This window comes from Phalacrocorax carbo, chromosome 1 (genome assembly GCF_963921805.1).
Source record: "Phalacrocorax carbo chromosome 1, bPhaCar2.1, whole genome shotgun sequence".
NCBI classification, from domain to species: domain Eukaryota; kingdom Metazoa; phylum Chordata; class Aves; order Suliformes; family Phalacrocoracidae; genus Phalacrocorax; species Phalacrocorax carbo.
The window spans coordinates 96,449,092-96,471,565 of NC_087513.1; the positions used below are offsets into that span (position 1 = coordinate 96,449,092).

Genomic DNA, 22,474 nt, shown 5'->3' on the forward strand with positions numbered 1-22,474 from the left:
TGAAAAGGTGCTGCTTACCTACAACTGCAAGACACTTCACAATCTACAAATCACAGGAGGAAGATCTGCCTAAAAATTAGGCCAACCTTTTCAAATGTGACTAATGAGATTTGTGTGCCTTCGCTTGCCAGGGTCCCAACTTGTGACACCTGACGCGCACCTGACTTCCAGCGGATGGACGGTTGGCTCTGCTTTCTTAGCACTGAAAATGAAACATGAAAATTTCTGATCAATTACAGAATACGTTTATCCTGCTACTTTTACATTATTGAGGAGCTGACTAACCCACCCCTGCTGAAAATGAGCAAGAGGGTGGGGCATTTAGAATACTTTTCTCACAACCTAACAAAAAACGTGCGAGCTAATTTAAAATGACTTCTCAGAAACATGGTCCCAGTTTATTTTTCTAAGATCAGCTTGTACTTTACCCCACCGTTTTGTTCAGACATAAGAAATACTATTTCACAGTTAATATAATTCTGCCATAAAGGAAAATGGAAAAAAAATAGAAAAGAGTAGGCAAGCAATGGGAAGATGCTGAAATCAACCATACCACAATGGAAAAAAAGCTCAGGACAGAGAACATATGGAATAAACTCTGCAACATCCCTGGGAGCGTTGGGTATGTAAAGCTGATGGGAAGCACAAAATTTTCTCTTTTGCTGGAGACAAACAATGAGTACTCTTCAGTGTCCACTGTTGTTACTACTATTATTACTTCTGATCTTTTTTTTAATATGTCAATTGCAGACTGGAAGTCAGAGTCCCACCTGGAGACAGCGACACACAAAAATTAGTGCTTCCTAACTGCAAGAATAAACACCACACATTTTGTCCTTAAAAAAAACCCATAAAGGTCTCACGTTGCCTACGTCGAAACCCTTGCGAACATTAATACGTCGAGTCAGCGCACACCGTATGCTTCCACGTTGCGTTGGATACCTGCAGGAGAAAGGAGCTTTTCCAAAGAAAAAGTTAAGACTCCGCTTCTGCTGGGCTTTTCCAACACCCGTCCGCACAACCGCCGCGCAGTCACCCGAAAGCTGCCGCCCTCACGCTGCCGCCTGGCCCGTGTGGGTCACACCAGTTCTGAGGCGAGTTTCACATCCCTGTGGCCGGTGACCCCCGCGGGCACAGGGCGCAGAGCCGGGCAGGGCCGGGCAGGGCCGGGCAGGGCAGGGCAGGGGGCACGGCGCGGACGCCGGCGCGGCGCTGGTTCTGCCAAGTAAGTGCCCGCTGTCTCTATGGAAAGCCGACGCCAAGACGGCCGTGCTGTCGACGCTGGGCCGCCGCGGGCCTCTCCGCCACGTTCGGGCGAGGATTACCCGAGGCGGCGGGCACCATCCGCTGCCTCGCCGCATCCCCCCCGCGGCGCCGCGGCCCGACACCCTCCCGCCAGGCCCGGGGGGGCGACGGCCGGCCTCGGCCCCCCCCACCCCGCGCCGCGGGGCTGCCTTCCCCTGCTCGCTCCGCGGGCAGGGGCTGTGCGGATGCACCGCGCCTCCCTCAACTTCTCCGCTCGCCGTCTTGTGGCCTCTGAATGAAACCCGCCCAACTCCACGGAGTAAGTTACGGGGGGCTGGGGCCGAGCGGTGCCGTGCCGTGCCCGCACCCCGCCGCCACCGTTACCCCGCGGCGCTGCCCAGGGCAGGCGTAGTTTACTCTCGCAGCCCTCCCCGGGCGGCCAATGGACAGCGGCTGCCGGTGCTGCGGCCGGCGCGACTCCGCGCTCCCCTCGGCGCCGGCGGCCCCCGCTACCTGCCCTGCCCTGCCCTGCCCGGCTCCGCCGCCGCCGCCGCCGCCGCCGCCGGCTCCTCAAACACCGTGAAGAGCAGCGCGACGATCTTTGTGTGAGTGTGTGCGGGGAGTGTGTGCGCCAGCGGCTCCCTCGCGGGCCGCGGGTGTAACGGCGCCGCGGAATGGCTGGCGAACCCGTCCCTCAGCGCGCCGGCCAATGGCGGGCCGCCTTATATCCCGGGGAGTGTTGTGGCGCTGCCCGGGTTGCATGGCTCTGTGTGGAGCCGCGTTCCGCGGGCGCCGAGGCGGAGGGGCTCCGCTGCGCGCCGCGCCTCGCTCCGGCCCAGCGGCGCGCTGCCCGCCCGCCCGCCGGCTCCGCCGAGGTGAGTGCGCGCCGCCCGCCGCCCTTCACCGGGCGGCAGGGGGACGGACGGGGACGGACAGCGGCAGGCAGGGAGCGAGAGAGAGGGGTGCCCTCGCCCCACACTTTCCCCTCCGCGCCCCGGTGGCGGGGCAGTCCCCCCCGCCCGTTCCCGCGGGCCCCACCACCCCCGCGGCGGCCGGGAGGGAGGCGCGGAGCTTCTCTTCCCCTGCCCTGCGCGGCGGCTGCCGCGGCTCCCAGTCACTTTTCCTCCCTCTCGCCAGCCCTGCCTTCGTTGGAAAGTTTGGGCAGGGGAGGACGGGTGGGTTGCTGCCGCCAGCCTTCTGCCCGGCCGGGAGGGCAGGGGGCGCGGGGGGTGTTTTACCGGGGCGGGGGGGGCGAGGCGAGGTGAATTGCATTGCAGCGCAGTGCATTTAAAAAAAAAAACCACCACCACCCAGAAGAAGAAGGCGGCAGGGGTAGGCCAGCCAGTGCCAGGCTGCGTTTGAAACCAGGCACCTCTCGCCGCCACAGAGAGAGAGGCAAGAGCAGCGGCGGCCGCGGCGGAGGGAGGAAGGGGAAGGAGGGCGAGGAGGAGGAGGAGGAGGAGGAGGGATGGCCATCGGCCGCCGCTCGGTGTGTGCCTCCGGGGGGGACTTGACAGAGAAATCGCGGCAGGCAGAAACGAAACTTCATCCCGAGGGGCGGCGAGGCGAGGCGAGGCGCGGGGGAGAGTGCGCGGATCGGTATCGGCTGCCGCCGGCCTGGGGGGGCTCCGCGCCGCCGCCGCCGGGAGAAGCGGCGGGTGGCGGAGGGGGGGGGCATATAAAACCGGAGAGGGCGAGGGAGCCGATCCGGCGGCCGCACGGGGCGGCGGGAGGAAAAAGCCCGGCGCCGACCCCGACAACAACAGCGGCCGGGCTCGGCCGGAGAGTTGGGCTGTGCGTTTTCCGGTAGTCATCGGCGATGCACCCGGGGCGGCGGCGGCCCCGGTGGGCAGCGGGGCGGGGGGGTGGGTGGGCGGCCCTGCCGGGGTTTCGCGTGGATGTGGGATTATGTTGTGTCAATAAGTTTAAGGTGGAGAGGGAGAAAGGGAGGCGGGCGGGGGCCGGGGGGGAGGCGGCGGCAGGCCTCGGCCGCGCGAAGTCCTATTTCTGAAGGTAAGTTGTGACATTGGGTGGTCGCGATGACAGAAAACTTGGCGGGGGGCGCCCCGGGGAGGGGGCGGCCGCCTCGGGGGGGGGCTCTCTCCGCCGCCGGGAGCCGGATGGGTGCTCGGCTCTTATTTGCTGCTGCGAGATCGGGTCGCTGGTAAATTACAGAAAGCAGCCCTCCTCCTCCTCCTCCTCCTCCTCCCCCCCCCCCCCCCCCCCCCCGCCAGCCGCTTCGCTCTTCCTCCTCTCGGGTTTATTTGCAATGTATGAAACTTGCATGGCTGTGGGGAGAGCCGATCCAGTGTAGGTTTGCGAGGAGGAGGAGGAGGAGGAGGACGGGGAAGGAAGGGTTGGAGGCAGGGGAAGGGAGGCAATCGCGTTAATCCCGGGCGCCGCACGGCAGCAGGTTTGCGTTAGAAATATCGGTGGCAGCCCGCCGCCGCCGCTGAATGAGGAAGGTAAAGCGAAGCGATGCGAGAGCCGCCGAGGCGACATGTACGGCGGCGGGGCGAGAGGCACCGGCAGGCGGCTGCCCGCCCCCTCCCTCCCTGCCTGCCTCCTCCCTCCCTCTCTCCCTCCCTCCCTCCCTCCCTCCCTCCCTCCCCGCCGGGGCGGGGAAGGACCGTGCCCGGGTCTCCCCCGCTCGCCGCCAGCCGAGCCGGGGGGCCGCGGGTCTTTAACCGTGTGCGGGGCGGATTCGCCACTTTTTCCGGGGGAGGCCCGCGGTTAAAAGTTTTTTTCCGGAGGTGAGTGTGTGCGGGGAGGCCGGGGCGCCGCCAGGCCGGCGGTGGTCACTCGGGCCTGGGGCGCCGAAACCATTGCCCGTCCTGCTGGTGACACGTCCAAGTCCCGCAGCCCGGCGGGGCGGCGGAGGGGCCCGGCCCGGCCGCCGGGGCAGGGACGGGGTGCCGGTCTCCATGTGGCTCTTCCCGGCGTCGGCAGCGGCGGCACCTCCTCCCCGGTGGCAGCGGCAGCGGCGGCGGCAGCAGCGGGATCATCGCCCGGGCCCGCGGGGAGGAGGAGGGGAGCAGCAGGGAGGTGTTTGCTGCCAGCCTGCCTCGCCAGATCCCGCCGGGGAGGGCAGCTGGGAGGGCCGGGGAGCCCCCCGCGCCCCCTCCCCGCGCCGCCGCCCCTTCCCTGCCCGCCCGCCCGCCCCCAAAGGTGTTGTGCAGACTTTTCCCCCGGGAGGGTGAGATTTATGCGCTGCATTATTGCTCCTCTCCTCCCCCCTCAAAGCAAGATGGACTCTCTCTTCTCTCTCTCTCTCTCTCTCTCACACACACACACTCTCTCTCACTCACTCTCTCTCTTTCTCTCCCCCTCTCCCTGTGTCTTGTCAGCCTTCAAGATCGACATTTTGTAACTAAGATGCAAACTTGATGGTGACCGGGGGCGGGGAAGGGGGGGGGGGGGAGAGACGGGAAAACCCTGGGTCACGGCGGTCTTTCTCCATATTTAATACCTTTTCTTTCCACCCCACCCCGGAGCCCGGATTCCGGTGGCCCTACACTTTGCACGGGCGGGGGTGGGCGGTGGCGGCGGCTGCCAACGCCGCCCCCCCGCTCCGCGGCGGGGCCGGGGGTCTGGCCGCTCTCCCCGCGGGCGGCGGCGGGGCCGGCGGGGCGGTCGCAGGACGCCGGGCGGCTCGGCTGAGCTCCGGCCGGCCGGGGGGAACGGCATTACCTGAAACTGTGTTACGGCGTTGCAGCCTTCCCTTGTCCGTCCGTCCCTCTGCCTCTGTCTGTCTGTCTGTCTGTCTCCCCGGGTGGATCTCGTACCTGCAGACTGGCGGCTTATTCTTGTTAATTTCGCCTTGTTTGGGTTGTCCACGCACGGCGATTGATCGCTCACTTGTGTAAGTTCCCGGGGGTTATTGTTATCTTCGCCTCCTTGCAGATGGTGGTCAACTTTCTGCCTTTTATTTTGACAATGAGCGCGTGTTTCTCTGTGTGTGGATGTAAATAATTACCTGATGCATCCCTGTGTCTACGTATATATGCCTGTGTGCACACGTAAACATGCATCCCTGTCTAGGAGAGACGTGGAGGGAAAAATAACCCACCCTGCTGATGCACACGCAGATGATTTGCTCCATTTGCCCAGTCCTAATGCCCTTTAAAGACACGGTGCATCTTTTGTTTGCTCCTTACGGTTTCCTGCGACTGTCATCTTGTCTTAGTGACAACTTCTCTGGGGTGGGGGTGAAGAGGAAGCAAGTTTCAAGTTTTGGGATCTCTTGTTGACGTTGTGGTGAGTTGCAATATTGTAAAATCATGGTGTGCTGATGATGTGCTTTTATTTGATACTTTATAGGTCACTATCACATGACAAAGGCTTTGAGACAGCTTCATCTTCGTCTGTCTGTAATTTCCATTTGCCTTCCTGGGTAAGTATGTAAACTGTACACACGGAAAAAGAACTCCGTTGTTGTTGATAAGACAGAGGTCCTTGTGCTGCCACTTTTTACGTGGAAGATGCTTGTTCAGGTTTTAGTGCCTCAGAAAACATGTCTTCTCTGGGTGCTTGTAGCAACTGCTAGATTATGAAGTTTGTGCGTAGGGGTGGGTTTGAATGACCTGAGAATTAAAAGGGTGCGTGTATTCCAATCTCTCTTACCTTTTTTTCTTCTTAAACGTTGTTTTGTAAAGATAGTCAGCTGATTGACTTAGGGCAAAAGTTTTAAACCAAAGTAACATTAGAATATGTGAAGTGCAGCACACGGATTGAAAACTTAATGTCAAGTCCTTTTTAAAATCCAGTGGTAGGAAAAATATGAAAATATAAACGGAATAGGTAATTAGAAATCTCTGGAGGTCAAGAGTCAGTTTAGTCAAGAGAAGTTTAGCAGAACTGTAATACTACTGCAACAGGAGTTTGTTCGGTTTTAACTCATAAACTGAGAGCTAATTAGAATTCTATCCATGCGCTTTCTGTGTTACTGTGTTTTCTTTTGGCATTGATTAATGCAGGTACCGATCAATTTGAAAGATGAATCTTTGTGACTAATGTACTAGTATTCCTAAGCTTTCAGGTACGCAACTTTTTTTTTTTTTTTCTTTAAACCTGTATGCTTGGGAAAGTTTTGACATCTTTGAAGGGTTTGACATCTTTTAATCTGAAGTAGAAGTGCTAGTTTAAAGAAGAGGTTCTAATTTCTGTGGTCACATTCATAGATGATGTAAGATGAGTGGCACTCAGAGCGCTTCTCATACAATTGCCCATGGTGGCAGTGAACTGCATTTGGCCCAAAATGGGGAAGTGGGAGGTAATATTTTTTTATGGTACTATTTTGTACATAATTAAAAACAAGCCATGTATTTGGGGTAAGCTTAATACTCATAAACGCAAATGATTAATAACATACTCTTGACCTTTTCCAGGCAGTGTATAGCAGACATAGGATAAGTGATGGTCCCAAACATACTGGATTGAAGGGGGCTGTTAGGAGCAGCTGTCTTGATGTGGTATTATGATCACAAAACACGCCTTAAGGCTGGATAACCTCTGTGGGGAGATGGTTCGAAGGGAGGATTCTGCCTGTTCTCCAGGTTCCTGTAGAATTACACCCCAATTTCAGTTTTTCGGACTTTGTGGGCAATGAGGTTGGTTTGTGTGGGTCTGAGCGTGAAAACACCAAATTAAATTGCTGAAATTCTTTATGACAAACTTGTTGCATGGGAGAATACTGCTTTCACTTTTAAAGCATTATTGACACGGATCGCGTTCTGTGTAGAGTAATCGCAACAATTTTTACAAAGTAGGAACGCGTTGGGAAATTCAAAAACTGGCAGATAGGCTTCAAACTGTTGTTCAGAGCTGAATACAAATGGACTGATTTCTGAACTTAATTTTCTGTGTTGTCAGGTAAGAGTCAGATTAAAGTGCTGGAAGTGCCAAGGACTTTTTCTTTATTTGGAGTACTTGTAGTTTCTTTATTTGGAGTAACAGTAAGGGGGCCTTAACAAGAATAGCTGAGGGACCTTGCTTCAGGTAGTATCTTCGTTCATTATCTGGTTTTAGTTTTATGTGATGGAACCTTTTGGAGGCATAGAATTTTGATCCTAGAAATGAAGCGGTGATTATAATCTGCCCGCAACTTTAAGAGGAGCGCACCTTGATTTTTTGTGCATAATGCTAAATGTGGGTCTTGCTTACTGTTGAACTGGTGTGAACAAATTACAAAGAAAAGAAGGGTAGGGTATCTTTTTGATGAAAAAGACAATAGAAGCTTTAGAGGAAGCAGATAAATACATTTCCTCATAGCTTAAAAAAAAGTTAATAAAAATAATTTGTCTCATTAAGGGGAGAATAGAGATTTCTTTAGATTTGTCCATGACTAGAAACTTCCATTTACTTTAGGGAGCTTTTATTTTGGTAGAAGGGAAGATTTCTTTTATTATACAGTTCTCAGTAAAGTAACCTTTCGTGGGTAGAGTTTAGTAATTCAGTCTTGACGTACCCGAGAGACACCTGGGTTCTGGTCTTGCTTAACAAGTGCCGGGCCGGGTGCAGTGCTGGTGTGTCACAAGCTAAAAGGGGAGAGCTACTTAGCAAGGGGCTTTGTGAATGCTTCAAAAGTGGGTCCATGGTCTCAAAAACTCATTGCATACTACTGCCTCTCTTGGTACAGCAAGCTGATAAACCATTTCAAGCAGGCACATAAATTAGCAGAAACGTAACTGGTTTCTGTGTTGAGGTAAACTCAAAATATTTAAGAAGTTTGCCCTCAGTGCTTTTGAGTTTTTTGGGGGCTGCTTGCTATAAACCCGTCATCTGCAAAACTTCCACTGGTTTCGGCAGGAGGTTTATTTAGAAAAGGAGTGTAGGAGTGATGGAGAGAGGAATTTGTCCATGTTTATTTTCCTGTTCAAGGAAGAAAACCTTTCTCTTTTGTAGCTGTTGTGTGAATAATTAAAGATATTAAATGTCAGTTTCCACATAAAATATCAGAGGTAATTGTGCAGTTATTTTATCGCTAACACTTTTCCTTTTCATCCAGAATGATCTTGGTACACTTTATTCGTAAATTAGTGGTTCCATAGCTTGCAAGCCTGTAAGAGTGTGAATATCTTCACGCAGATGACAAGTCTTGTTAAATTCGCTGATAGGATTGCTCGGGTTCAGAGCTTAAAGTTACTCCAGGTTGCTGCTGCTGCTCGTGGTCTGCAGGCTGAGGATGCTCAATGTCTCTGAAGCTCAGTAAACATGATGCGAGGCAGGGCAGTCCTCAGGCATAAGGCTGGAAGCAGAGCGGTATGAAGACAGGAAATTTTGACAAAGTGAGCTGGGGAGAGTTACTCTTCCACTGCGCATAGTGGTCGGGAAGGTGCACGTGAGGTAGATGAGACCTGTGATGCACAAAGCTCTGCTGTAGTGTGAAACCTGTAAATGCACCTGCAGTGAAATCTGGGCACCTGGGAGATGAAACAGTGACTCTCTTTCGATGCTACGTGGCACTTCCAGTGTTCAGGCCTCCCTGTCTGTTTAAAGGTGGTTCCTAAATTACAGTTGGAACTGAAATGAAACTCTGATTTTTAATTTCTGAGTGTGCCACAGGCTGTCTTTGTGAGCTCTGGCAAGTGATGTACTCAGAACCAGAGGCCGCTTTCCAAATTTTGGACCAATCTTTCCGAAGTTGAACTTTTCTGGTGCCCTGCCACAAGGGGTGGCCCGCTGCAGCTGCTGGTGGAGTCATGGGCACTGCTGAGGCCCGCCGGCGTCTTCCAGGGTCAGAGTTTACTCTTGGAAGCATGTCCATATGACCCTCTGCCATCTGCAAATGGAGATTAAGGATACTTCCCTGTATCATTAAATCATATAGACAGTTTTCTTAAGCGAATTAAGTTGGTTTTAAAGTGTTATGGATACTGTTTTACCTTACTTTAACCGTAACAATTTAAGTTTTCTCGATTACTTAGAAGTCTATAAAGCTGGGTTGAAATAGTAGTCATATGTATTTCAAAATATTATTGAGAAGAAACAAGAAAAAGTCACTTTCTCACTTCTGTACTATTAACTTTATTTCTTTTCCTTCTGCCATGTTTCCCCCTTTTCCTGGGGTATCACTGGCAGAAGCTTTTTCATTCTGTTTCATGTCAAAAGATTTATTAGGACTTACTTCCTTTTTATTATTTTAGGTTTATTTTTTTAGAATCAGTAATGATACAATGTTTCTGTCTTGAGAGCAATGTGGTGAGCCTGGTACTAGTAGAGTTGTGAATTTCACAGAAGGCTCCTACAGCTGTCACCCTCCGTGAGACTTTCAGAGGTATAAGACCTGAACCAGCATAAGGATTATTCTAACTTTCAGAATGGCTTGATGAGCTGCTGTTAGATTGTATTGCTTGGAAAAGGAAGAAAAATCACACGTTACACTCTAATGATATTATTAATAATTGGCAGTTGTAGGCATTGCCTTATTCATGTGCTTATGTCGTGTCTGGCAAAGTACATAAGCCATACTGTAATTGCACACCTCAAAACAAGGAACAGTCATTTGTATCACTGTTTTAGGCATCTGAGATACAAAGCAGTGAAGGAGTGTAGGCTTGCCTGCAGTCACTTAGCAGGTTAGCATTAGCAGGGAATGGCATAAAATCTGCATCTGACTGCTTAGTTTTGTGTCCTTTCCCTTGGTGTATGCCACCACTCCGAAGCTTTCCCAGTAAATGCCTGTCTTGACATGTGAGTTGTTTCACTGAATTCTGTGCCAGGTGGCATCTTTTGCTAATACTCAACTTCTCTTCATAATGCCACTTTAAAACCAACCAAACAAAAAAACCAACCCCAAACCAAAACAACCCACCTTCAGAATAGTGTGAAGTTACTGACTTTCAATTCAGTTATATTGATTAACAGGAGAGTCTAAAGTAGGAGGGAAGCTTACTTGAGATATTTGCCAGCTAACGTGGTATTTAAGCTGCTGTGTATATTACTCTATTTATTTAATACTAACTTCCTTGTATTAACTTTATGAAGTAAAATACTGGTTTTCATAGTGAAGTTTTAAAAATATGCATTGGTCTGAAAGTTCTATACACTTATTTTTAGTACTCATAAACTAATCCAAAATCACAACTGACTTTCCTAAGAAACATGGAACTGACAGAAGCAGTTACTTTGACACTCTGGCAGTATTGTGATGAATAGGGTAGCTTACTGATTTGAACGTTTATTTTTAAACCTGCTAAACATATTTCATCCTGTAAGATTTTCAGATTTGGTGATTACTAGTGGTTTTGATTTTAAAATAGGAGTTGTATTTGAGGAGGGAAGCATACGTTACTTAATGCCTGGGTGTAGACCTAATTGTAGTATTCTCACAACGATAGCAGCATTTTATTATTTTTAATATTTATAAATTCAATTACATAGAAGATGTATCAACAAAGAGGAGAAGCATGGCTTTGACACTTTCCAGTGTTCGTGCCTTTTTCTTTATAGCATGCAAATGCATAATGTAATAGCAAGTCCTTAGGAGCATGGACAATTCAGCATGTGAAAATAAGCTAGCTTCAGGCATATCTGAGTACAAAGACAGCTAGTACAACAAAATTCCAATTTTTAGCAAGGGGAAGGAAAGTTAACAGGATTTTATGAGACTACACTAAGAAAATCAGTTGCTTAGGAAGTATGGAATTTTTATTGTCAGAGATCTTCCATGCGGGTGTTCCAATATAAGAGATTTATCAAAATGTAGCAATCGCTGAAAATAAGAAACAGCATTTTATTGACCCTTCGTGTCACAGAGAGCTTCACTCAGCAAAGATAAAAATAATTCAGTGGACTTGCACAACATGGGATCTATGGAGCTGAATTGAAGTGGAAGCTCTCTTGACAAGAAGCTTAACAAGTCTTGTCTACACCTTCCGTCGCTGAGGGGAAGTGGGAAGGTGTGTCTTCCCTCTGCCTGTTTGGTGTTTTTTGTTTGGGTTTTTCAATTATTTTTTTTTTCTGAAAGGCAATATGTATGTAGCAAATGGTTGAGGACTCTGCTTTGAGACATTGTCAGACCATCCAAACTGCAGGATCGGCTGTGGGGTTACCCTCCTCTTACGCAGGTGTGGCAAAAGGAAGATATCTGCCATCCACATTCTCCGGAGGGGCTTCGTCCTGCTCTGCTGAAACCCCGAGTTCCCTGTGGCAGGGCTGGGCGCACATGTTAAAGGCCTGCTCCTCGGTAGTGTTGGTGAGAGCTGAACAGGCCCATGGCAGGGTTCAAGTGAGGAAAGCTTAAACCTGGTCCTGGGCCTCTGATGGGCTGGGTCTTGGGCTGGCGACTACACTGCACTGCACAGTGTGCCGGGCAGTCCTTTACTGCTGCTGGGCTGATGGCTTTCAACCTATACCTTTCACTTCTTTCCTCGTATGTTTTTTCTGCCAGCTGTGTAAGGACTGTTAAACATATGCCTTTTCAGAAGTTGTCTGTCTTTTTGTTATGGTTTTTTTTTTTGTTGTTGTTGTTGTTCATTTGTACCCATGTCCTACATGATCAGGAGTTATCCAGCAATGGCAATGAGTAAGGCATGTCACATGGTAATAGTTAGGATTATATCTCTTGCAGTAGAATAGTAAGTCTTCGCTCATCAACTTGTGTGATCTTTTATGAAGCAAATAATCATAGGTTTTTGTTTGTATATGTGAGAGAATGCGTTATTTTTGTGGTTGTCAAAGCAGTATTTAAGAGAAAGACATCACAAGAGATTTGGAGATGAAGCTGGATAAAGAAAACCTTGGGAGAGAATGGAAGGAGTGAGAGACAACTTGATTTCTTATCTTCTTTCAGCCTCTTCAGTGTGAAGTAGCTCCACGGAAGTCAGTGGAGCTGAAATGTTGTGAAGTTCTGCATTAAAGTCTGTCCGTGAAAGTTGGGAGAGAGTTGCTGGTTTTTGCCACGTTGATGAAAAGACATTTTTGTAGTTGCCGTGTTTTAATTTGCTTTCCACAAGTGGCCTTTGAGCCACATCATGTCTACAGTGATCTACAGTTAGCAATATCATGCTGATTTTTTTTTTTTTCCCCCCTGATGGGGTGAAGTACAGGAACATCAGTGTATCTTGTCCTAACTACTGAAGACTTCAATCCTGCAGCTACAGCTGTGCAACTGGATTCCTGATGTATCATCAATGCGCACCCCTTCGCAGGTCTGCTGCCTGAAGTTTCTGGTGGCCTCAGGAAAGCTGCAGATTTCACATTATTTGTAATTATTGATGTGCAAATAGTCCTGCCAGGGTCACGTGCCTGTTGTACTCAGCGATCAGTGCACCAACTTATAGGCAGTCCCTGACCTGATGAGCAATGCAGGAAGGGCTAGCAATAGAGACATTGCTGATATATGTAGGGTTCCCATAAATGAGAACAGGGTGGAAGAGCATAAAGTGTGAGAATGCCAGTTGGTAGATGATACATCTTTTGGCACATATGCCATTTTGTTCATTTGCTTCCTAAGTTGGTTATGTGGCTAGGCAAAGAAGGCATTCTGATGTACTGCAGATCAGTGGTTGGAGGCGATAGATTTGGAAAGAAGTAGGATTATCACCTCCACTTCATTGGTAAGTCTGGCTTTAGATGTTCTTTCTCTTTGCGAAGGGTTTCTTTATACCCAGATTTCATGTTGAATAGTGCACACTTCCTGCCTGGCTCAGTTCTAATCAGTGAATGCTCCATGCCGCAAACTTGTGAGTTTCAGGATTTACCTCTTGTTTGAATAAGTAAAACTTTTTTTCTTATTTAAGTGTCTTTATTTGTATTTCTTCCCTCTAATTTGTTTGAGATACTCTTTCATACATTGTGTTAAACATCAGTCATCAAGTGCTCATAATATATTTTGAAGCAAGTACACAAAATTGCAGCATGATCCAGCACTGATTACAGAGCTATGGCATACAAATTAATAAGAAAATAAAAATAGCATCATTAATTTCCAGCTGCTTTTGTAGCAACAGAGGTGTTTGTAGGGGGAAATTTGGTGTCTGCAAAATGAAGAATGACAAAACTGGTAGCAAATACATTAATGCAAGTGACTCTTCACAATTTACTTCCTCTGTTCTATTGATTAAAAATGGGTTCCAGTGCCGAAATAGTAGGCAGAAGCTCCAATGCCATTCTCTTAAAACTGTTGGACTAAATGGAGAGCACTAATGTCGGAACTAGAGCAAGGGGATGAAGTTTTTAACTATTTCTTACTATAGAAAACCTTAAATAAGGGAAGTAGATTATGGATAGCTAAGTGTAACAGTTAGTTAAATATGCCTACTTCCTATTAATTTGAGAGAGAATTGCCTGCATGTGTGGGGAAAATTATCTTTTAAGTGTTTCCCTTGGTTGTAAGTCAGTGTTTTCCTTGCATCTCTTGCATGTTCTTGCTTCTGCTTGTCTGTCTCACCTCAGCATTGTGTACCAAAGCAGCAGAAGGTAAATAAAATCTATGGTTAAAAGTAACCCAGGCAAAAATCTTATATTGTGAGGGCCCTCGCCACAGTATGGACCATCATGTTCCTTCAAAGGAAGCTGTGGAAGGGATCTGGATGCTCAGTTGCAGGTTTTGAAATCTCCGCTTAGTTTACTGTTACTCAGGGCTGGCCTGTTGTTCAGGTGGAAGCTCCAAAGAAAGCTTTGGGCCTGCGTGCCTGCAAAGTCTTCCTGGATTTTTATCAGCAAAGGAAGATCTTACCCTCCTGAGAGACATGTCTAGAGGAAACAGATTATTTATTTATATAGTGAAGTGGACTCTTGAGGATGTCCCTGTCGAGCTTTCTGTTTTGCTGCACCGTGTGGCCATGGGGGCCAAAGCAAGTGGGAGGATGCTGAAGCCGGGGGAGGGAAGCACCTGAGAAAACTGGCCAAATACTCTGTTTTGTCTAAGAATTGTCCTGCTGGTTTCTCTGCCACAGGCGATGTAGTTTCTGTGTGCAATCTTGCTTTCCTGGATGGACCCACAGGGCTGCGTTTGAAGTTTACTGCTATTCTTCAGTTATGGAGAGAGAAAGAGAGAGTTTGAAACGAGGGGTGAGGCAGTCATCACAGACATCCCCGTGCAATCAGTTGCAGGAGAGAAGGGCACGGTGCAGGTCTTCCGGTTAGGACAGTATGTGTTCTTATTCAAGGATCCTAGAGGAAAAAAAAAACAACCAAACCTTTGAGTGGGGGATGGTGTTTTGTGGAACGCTAACGGGCATTGCAGGGATTGAGCAGGGCTGAAGGAGAGAGTGGGGGCAGGCACAGTGAAAGCAGGGAGGTTTTTACACCTCGTATTCCGGGCCCTTGTGAGCCCCTCTCTACGTATGCTTATGTGTCTGATACCTTGACATTCCGGTTATACCCATTGAACTGATTTAAATCATGATTTTGGTCAATAGACACTTGGTTTACATTGGTGCTTTTAATCTTATTTTGCTTTGGTATTTTTGTATTTGTTTTCTCAGAAGCAATCTCTATTGGTAGGCGACTGTTGAAATATGTTGCTAAATATAGCCTTTACACTAAATTTGGCACTACCTTTTTGTTAGTTCAGAGGATACACTGTGTGCCTGCACACTTTCTAAGTGATTGCATTGGTTATATGCATTTATTTAGATTGCAACAGTTAAGAAAGCTTTGATTTAGGGTGTCACAAGTAACGCTTTTTTTTTTTTAAATTCTGGCCTTTAAAAATGCCCTATTTAATAAAGCTACACTCATGCACAAACACACACGTGCTCACAAGTTAATGCAGATAAAGTATTATCCCTAATAAGGTAACCGATTCTACTGTAACTGAACGCAAGCTTTTAGAACTAGTAGAGCTCAAACTTCTCTGCTTTGCTTTCTCAGATGAGGAGGAAAACAAGTGGTCTAACTTTTTCAATTCCCAGTTAGTTTCTCAACTTTACACCAAATTCCACGAAGTGACTCACGGAGCAAAGACATTTTCTCTGCAAATACAGATTAAGTTACTACTTTCAGGTGACTTAGTTCTAAACCCTAATACTTGTTCTTGGTCCTTCGGTGAAGACTTACCTGCTCCGTATTAGAAATTTGTTTACAGTTTTGGCATCAAACATCGGTAATTTATTGTAATTTAATAGAATTTGAGTTACATAATATTACAGTAGAATTTAACATTGCTTTGTCACAATTTATAGGTAATTTACAGTTAGCTTTTTTATTAAAATACATTTAGCATCAAGAACATCTGAGTGAAATTTGAGTCCAATTTCTTTGTTCAAAACGGATTAATTTGTAACTGTATCTGTTTCTGTTAAGCTGAATATATTTTCTCAGACAACTTCAGTATCCATTATCCAAAGTTTCCGTTTTTAATAACGGATGCCTTGGGCAGTATCTTCTGCCATTAAAGAATGAAGAGCAGCGGACTAGGTGTCACTGGCACCATATTAACCTTTTTTTGTGGGAGCTAGACCCTTCTGTGGCTTCTAGCAGATGTAGATCAACAGATACCTGTCTGTTGACACAGTTATGTCCTTAACTTCTTTTTTAAATATTTTTTTACATTATTATTTTAAAATTGCTAGTGCAAGCTTTCCTCTAGACTATGTGGCAGGTGACTGTGACTTTAATGGTTGAGAGGGGACTTCATAACTTCCAGGAATGGATCTAGCACCACTGGTATCCAGAAACAAAAAAGTGAAAACAAGTTGGTTACTCGATGCTGAATGTATTACTAATGTATTAGATGAAGAAAGAGTAAGGAAAAAGGAATTGGTAAATATGTCATAGCAAGTCTGTGGGCTAACACAGGTAAAGAATTCTAACCCCCACCCTACCAAAATATTAATAGCATCTGTGCAGTTTCAGAGAGTTTGATAACATGTATTGACTCTGCAGCTCCACGCAGTTGTTCTGCAGCAGGGGAACCATGTAGCAGTATCTGTGACGATTAAGGAATGCCGAGTTAGACCTTGGGTAGTAGAAGGGTTGTGCTCAGAAATGTAGAGTGCGCCTGAGGCGGGGTGGCACAGTTATACTCAACATATTGCACTTTTGCCCACGCCCCCGATGAAGGAGGAGTTACACCCTTCAAGAAGTGTTTTTATGGCCTTCTTTCCCCAGTGCAAACATAGGTTTTGTGATCCTGTCTTTGTCCTGATTTTCTGTATTCTTTTGCATCAACGTATAGGGTATTAAAACTCAGCAGTTATTGTGGTCTTGTATAACTAAATATAAAAAGATAAGATTAGAAAGCTAAATAGAAATGAAAAGAATTGAAGCAAAGGTCAGAATGCTATTGTAGGTCACAAATGTTTAAAACAGTCAATTTTTAAAAAGCAAGAAAAAACTTCCTTAAAAAATTGAAATGGGAAAATTACTGAGTATTACCTAGTCTTTTCCTTAAGAAGAGAGCCAGCCAAAGTAAGATGAATCACTCATCCTGAAAGGGTCGTCATTTTCATTTTCACATACATTTGGTACAAGATCAGTAAGAAAATAAAGCAGTTGCATATTTAGGCAACTTTTCTGATGGAAGTTGTTTATTGCTGAAGCATTCGTGTTTTATGAAGCTGCCCTAAAACAATTAGCTCTTGTTTAGCGTAAGTGTTTAAACAGAATGCTTTACTAATGTGGCTGATTTTATAGTTATTGCATTTCCATAGGATTGAACTATTCTTGTTCTAACTTGCTTACCCCCACCCCGACATGAAATGTTGAGGCTTTCTTCCCTTTAAGAAAGTGAGTATTTGAACCAAGATTTTCTCAGGAGAATTGGTATCTTTGAGGGTGTTCTGTCTGAGACGTCTCAGAGAAGCCTGTTACTCAGCATGTGCTTAGTAGTGTTTTCCTGCTAGGTTACACTGAAATGGGCTACTGGTCAGGCTGAAAAAATCTGGATATAAAATCCACTTTGGTCTGAATTCAGAGTTGGTGCGAGCTTGTGCAATTCCACCGAGGCTGTTGAACAGAATTTGACTGCGTTAGTCATGGGGATTGTGGCAAAACCACCTAGGAGTAGTGCGTGTTTAAAAATATTGCTGTAACTACATCGGTAACACTTGATGTGAAGAACAAGACACCCTCACTCCTGTTTGGTTTTCATTTGTGGGGGAGGGGCTTGCTCCCATCACTGCCATTAAAGCTCACTTTTTTCCCTTTGCTTTGGAGAGTTAGTTGGATGGATCAATTTAGTGAAATAATCCCACCAACAGTCCACATTTAGATGACAGGCCAGTCTTTTTCTTGAAACAATTTTATACTCAGGAACTTCCAGAAAATCGTATCTTCACAACCAGAAGTGTTTCTGCTGGTGCTGAACCAAACTAGTGCTGCTGCCAAACAGTCTGCTTTCTTGGCAGCTCCAGCCAAGCATAGAGGGAGTGCAAAGGCAGGTGCGCTGTCTTAGCCTGAGCACTCCAAGTTTGTATAAGGTAAGTAAGCTGCAGGGGAATATCCTTTGCAAAGTATCATATGTGTATAACACACATGCTGCACATATGCACGCCGTCTGCAAAATAGATTCTGTCACTTTCCCAGGTACTTCTTCCCCCGCGCCCCCAAAAGTGACAGGGGCACCTAACCATATGTGTGATTCCCCTGCCTCCCATCCAAAAAGGAGTTTACGCTGTTACCTGGGAGCAGTGCCCCAGTAGGTCTAATCAATGTCATGCTGAGTTCAGTGAGAACTTTATTGAGTGCAATGGAAACAAATTCTGACTTTTAAGAAAACCTTCATGAATCTCACTGAGGATTCTTTAAGGATCATGTGTGCTTTACTGGTGATTGGTGTGAATTTTACTATTGTATGAATGTGGAAGTATGAGCATGGGTGCAGTAACCTTAGAATAAAGGTACAGTATGCCACTACAACTTTCAGCTACGGAGACCAAAAAAAGCAGTAAAATCCCTTTCACAAGGGTGTGCTTGCATTTCTGTAAGTTTGCTTTTTTGCCCTTTGAGGTATGCTGGTAGAATAACTTGTGTAGAAGCGAAGTGCGCGTGCACACACATAATCGCTTGCTAGGTATAGACTAGTATCCTGCTGCCATAGTACTTGTTCTGTTTGTGTTCTGGTATAGCTGAAACAAGACTATTTTCTAAGGTGAACAAATTCATAGAATAATGCATAAATTATACTCTGATGGTGCTAGGAGTGAAGAACAGTAATCTTGGAGTGAGTTTCTACTAAAATGTTTCCCAGATACTGAATGAACTTCTTGAAACACAACCTGGGGCACGTGCAATGCTGTATCTAGTACAATTTACTAGTTGAGTTCAAATATATTCAGAGGGATGGGTGAAAATACATTCCAGCTCTGCACTTATATTTTAGCAAGCAAATAAAAGGTTAGCACTTCCTTCTAGGAGTCCAGAAAAGGGTGAAAATTGTGCCGGATGGAACAGGAAAAAAAAACACTGGCTGGTGCTGCCGTTTTTACCATTAACTCGCTTCATGATCTCATGTGGATTGCTTCCTCTTTCTTTCTCTCTCTGTTTCTCCATTTACAAACTTGGGATGGTGAGGGCTTCTTCCTTTGTAAAGTATTGTGCAATCTCTGGAAGAAAAACATGGTACTGAGTAGGAGGGCAGAAGGTTGAGAAGAGTTGTCCAGATTTTTTTTTTTAATTACCATGTGTTGGCTCTTACCATAGTGTAAAATAGCAGTTGCAGTAATTGTGGTGGTGTTAAAATACTAAGGGAAAGTTTTACGCTGAGGCTCAGTTTCGTTTAATGTTTGTGAAGATCTAGAAAAGATGCCTGCTTCCTTCTCTAGAGAGATGGACTTCAGGTTGACTTTTAGCATTTCATCCTCGCAGAGAGTCAAAACAATTCACTTTCTAAACCGGTATATAAACAGTCTTTAAGAGTGTGTACTGTAGAACAGAGATGGTGCTGCTATTCATGTGTGTTACATGTTTTGTTAAACAGCACATTACTAGGGTGTAATAATACTTTGCTCTCCTATTGTGTACTTTTACAGGCATCAACTAACTGCATTTTACAAACATTTCAGAACCAGTGTTACTACCCCTGTTTTGCAGATTGCAGAGTAGACCCAGGGATGTTCAGGTAAGACTAGATGCCTGGTGGCAGAACCAAGTACAGAACTCCTGAACTTGCTGCAAGTTTCTTACATCACTGTTAAATTTGTTACACCAGCTACCTCTTTGTTACTAAAATATCTGCCCTACGTATGCACACGTATTACTTTTCCATATTGGTAGGTGAAAAAAATTATAGCAAACTGTCATCTGTTGATTTCAGGCTTACTGTGAACTTACCAAACCTGTTAGGATCCAAGTTCAATTCAGAATTCTTCTACTACTTTTAAGAGCTTGTGCTGCTTGATAGAAACATAATCTTGTAGGTCACAGCTTTTGGACCTGGTGTTCTGTTCTTCCAACCCAGGGACTCTTCTTAACTCGTTGCTTTGTAAATATTGCTCTCTGTTCTTCCTACTTCTCTGAAAGTGACTTTTGCAAACAGAACATGCTTATGCATCCTTGTGGACTGAGATGTGTAAAGGTGATAGAAACGTATTTATGCTGGTTCCAAGTATAAGCTAAAATGTCCCACTGCTCAAAAGGGCTTCTTAGGCCAGGCTTGGTCTGTACTTTAATATTTCAGAGTGTTCAGTTCAGCTCCCTTGCCTGAGCTTCTTGCTCTAAGGATTGGCACGAGCGGTCTGGAAGGAAGTCAGCATTGCAGCAGCATGGGGTTTTGTGGGGCACTTCATAGTTCAAGTCCCAAGTTTAAACTTGTGGTTTTGTAGTAGGTCATTAGCAAGGAAGCCTAATGACTGTCTTTTAATCATTTAGATTAGACTGAGAATCCAGGGATCTTGTGCTTTCTTTTCCTAGGCTTGCACTGTTCAGAGCTGTGGACTTCTGTGCCTACCTAGGGTTTTAAGCATCTTCTACTTTCTCAGTTGGCACACAGTCTTGGGTGTACCAGAACTCGATTTCACAGAAAATTCTTAATATCTTGTTCACCTTCTGATTTCAGATCCAGCCATCTGTGTGCTATACTATGAAATAAAATGATGGAAAGCTAAGAAGGTAATCGGTAAAAATCAGTAGATCCCAAGGGAGTTATCCCCTATCCTTGCTCTACAGTTCCAGCCAGCACTCTCAGGTTTTGAACTGCTGACCTTTTTTTTAAATGCTGCCAAATTTGCATCTTTGGGACTGAATTTTTCCTGCATTGGGCTTGTCTTTAGGACAAGGGCCATGTATGGTTTTCATCTGAGGGAGACGGGAAAGAATTATCAGAATAAAAATATTTATTTCAAGAAAGAAAAAAAAAAACCTTAAAAACAACTAAAAAAACCTAACAAAACAGGAAGTGGGGAAACAGCCTCTAGATCTTAAGGAGCTTGGCCTGAAGAATGCTGGTCCTGCTTGCTGTCCAAAGAATTGATTTTTATTTCACAAATACAGAAGTTTTTTGTTTGGTTGGTTTTTAAGAATTGTGCTTCAGTTGTGGAGAGGACAAAGGTCTTTATATACTTGATTATTTTAGGGCCCAGTCCTGCAACGCCTCTGTCATAGCAATCTCCCTGAGCTATTGCAGTTGCAGGGTTGAAGCCTGCATGCATCTAATCTTACAGGGAGCTGATCCTGCTCTGAGATATTTTGGCTCAAATCTTTGGGCACATGCACAGTTATGGGTAAGCTGTTGTGGCTTGGCATCAGTGAAACAACTGGAGAAGATGGAGCTGATAGTGGAATCCTGTTTGTGAAGCAGCGAGGTTCCTCTTGGAAATTTGATAAGACTTGTTATATACAGAAGTTTGTAAATTCTGTAACCTGAATGATTTTTTTTTAGATCTGTTTCTCAAGAAATAGAGATGGTTACATTCAGAACTTGCCTCTTCTTAAAATGTAAGGCTAAGCAGTTGGCAGCAAAAGGAGATCAATAAGGGTGTAGATAAAATAAAAACAGAATGGTTAAGTGGCCCAGTAGTGTGGTGGGTTTTGTTTTTGTTTTTTGTTTTTTTAATAATTCTTCCTCTGGTTAATACATGAATGGAATAATTAATTTATGTGACTGCTTGGAAATTTCCCTCAACAAAAGTTTTCAAAAGTCAAATAATGTTTTTGCAGAAAAATACATATTCTGTGAAAAAGTAAAACAATCTTACCCTTAGAGCTAAGGAGCAGTTTCCTATAGGAACCAGGCTGAAGCCATGCCATGGTGCATCCTTGACCTGGACCGGATGCTTTTAGCTCCTTAGAGAACTTGTAACTTTAAGCAGAGTTAATGCTGGGCAGGTTTTCACTGCTGGTGTTTAGAATGCTGTGGACAACAGTGAGAACTGAAAATTACTGGGTACTTTAAAGTCTGCTGCTGCTTGGGAGTGCTGTTATTATCAGGTTCAACTCAGCTACAACCTCCAAGAAGAGGACTTCTAGTCAGGGTATGAAAAGGGTGTCTATGCTGCCACTGGTTTCAAACCATCCTGAAGAATAAGGTAGTAGCTCAGCTCCCTGGTACTGCAGTTAGACTGCTATGAGCATGTAGGCAAGCCCGCTGCATTTGTAACACTGCAGAATGTAGGACTAGTAGGGAAATAAAATGGGGGTAAGAGAATATGGGAGGATATGATTCACTCACATCAAAGTGGAATTTCTTGTACGGTCCTAGTATTTTCCTCTCATGGTTTATGGTGTTATTGAGACCTGCAGCAGCTGTTGGATCTGATCCATTCTGGTGCTAGAGCATGCTATTTCTTTTTCTCTGTAGCCAAGGACTGAAGCTGGCTCTTAGATACATGTCTGCAGTTACAGTGAGACTGACTTAACGTCATGGTGCTCCAGTGCAAGGAGAACCAAATACCTCGTGATGAGGAGATGTCTGTATTCCTTATATCCAGAGTGAGGTAAGAGTATAGTGGTAACTGGGTTGTCCTTGCAAGGTGTTGACTGTATCTGGGGCAGGTAGAGTATGCCCTGCAGTTCTATTCCCTGATCGTCTAGACTGAGAACTCTCTTCTAGAGCTCCCTGCCTGTTTTTCTGTCTGGGTTTCCTGTAGCGGAGATTGGGATGGGTAAGGACAATTGTGAGGAACATTTTGGCATCCTCCAGTCAGGTCACAGACGCAGCTCAGTCTGGAAGGAGTTCTCAGTATTGGAGCTGAGGTATGGTCAGAGGTTGTCACGGATGCCTCTGAACTTTGGCTTCTAAGTTAATTGTATGGCTACTAGGACTTTAAGAGTATATAGGAGAAGATAAGGGCGGGGAGGAATATGATGGCTATGAGAGAGAACCCCCACTTGTGAAGTTACCAGG

General features: G+C 46.0%; 1 protein-coding gene across 16 annotated transcripts in view; it reads left to right on the top strand.

Moving 5' to 3' along the window:
* Positions 1–1,989: 1,989 nt before the first annotated feature.
* Positions 1,990–22,474, top strand: part of BBX (BBX high mobility group box domain containing) — a 165,714-nt gene continuing 145,229 nt past the window's right edge. For 9 of the 16 annotated variants that reach the window (XM_064467939.1, XM_064467967.1, XM_064467983.1 and 6 more), the window contains exons 1-2: positions 3,860–3,998; positions 5,566–5,638. The gene's annotated coding sequence lies outside the window, so the exon portion shown is untranslated. Of the gene's footprint in view, positions 2,121–2,715; positions 2,735–3,859; positions 3,999–5,565; positions 5,639–6,261; positions 6,284–19,163; positions 19,253–21,928; positions 22,065–22,474 lie in introns of those variants that run through there. The other 7 variants (XM_064467931.1, XM_064467973.1, XM_064467949.1 and 4 more) reach the window with 6 other exon arrangements.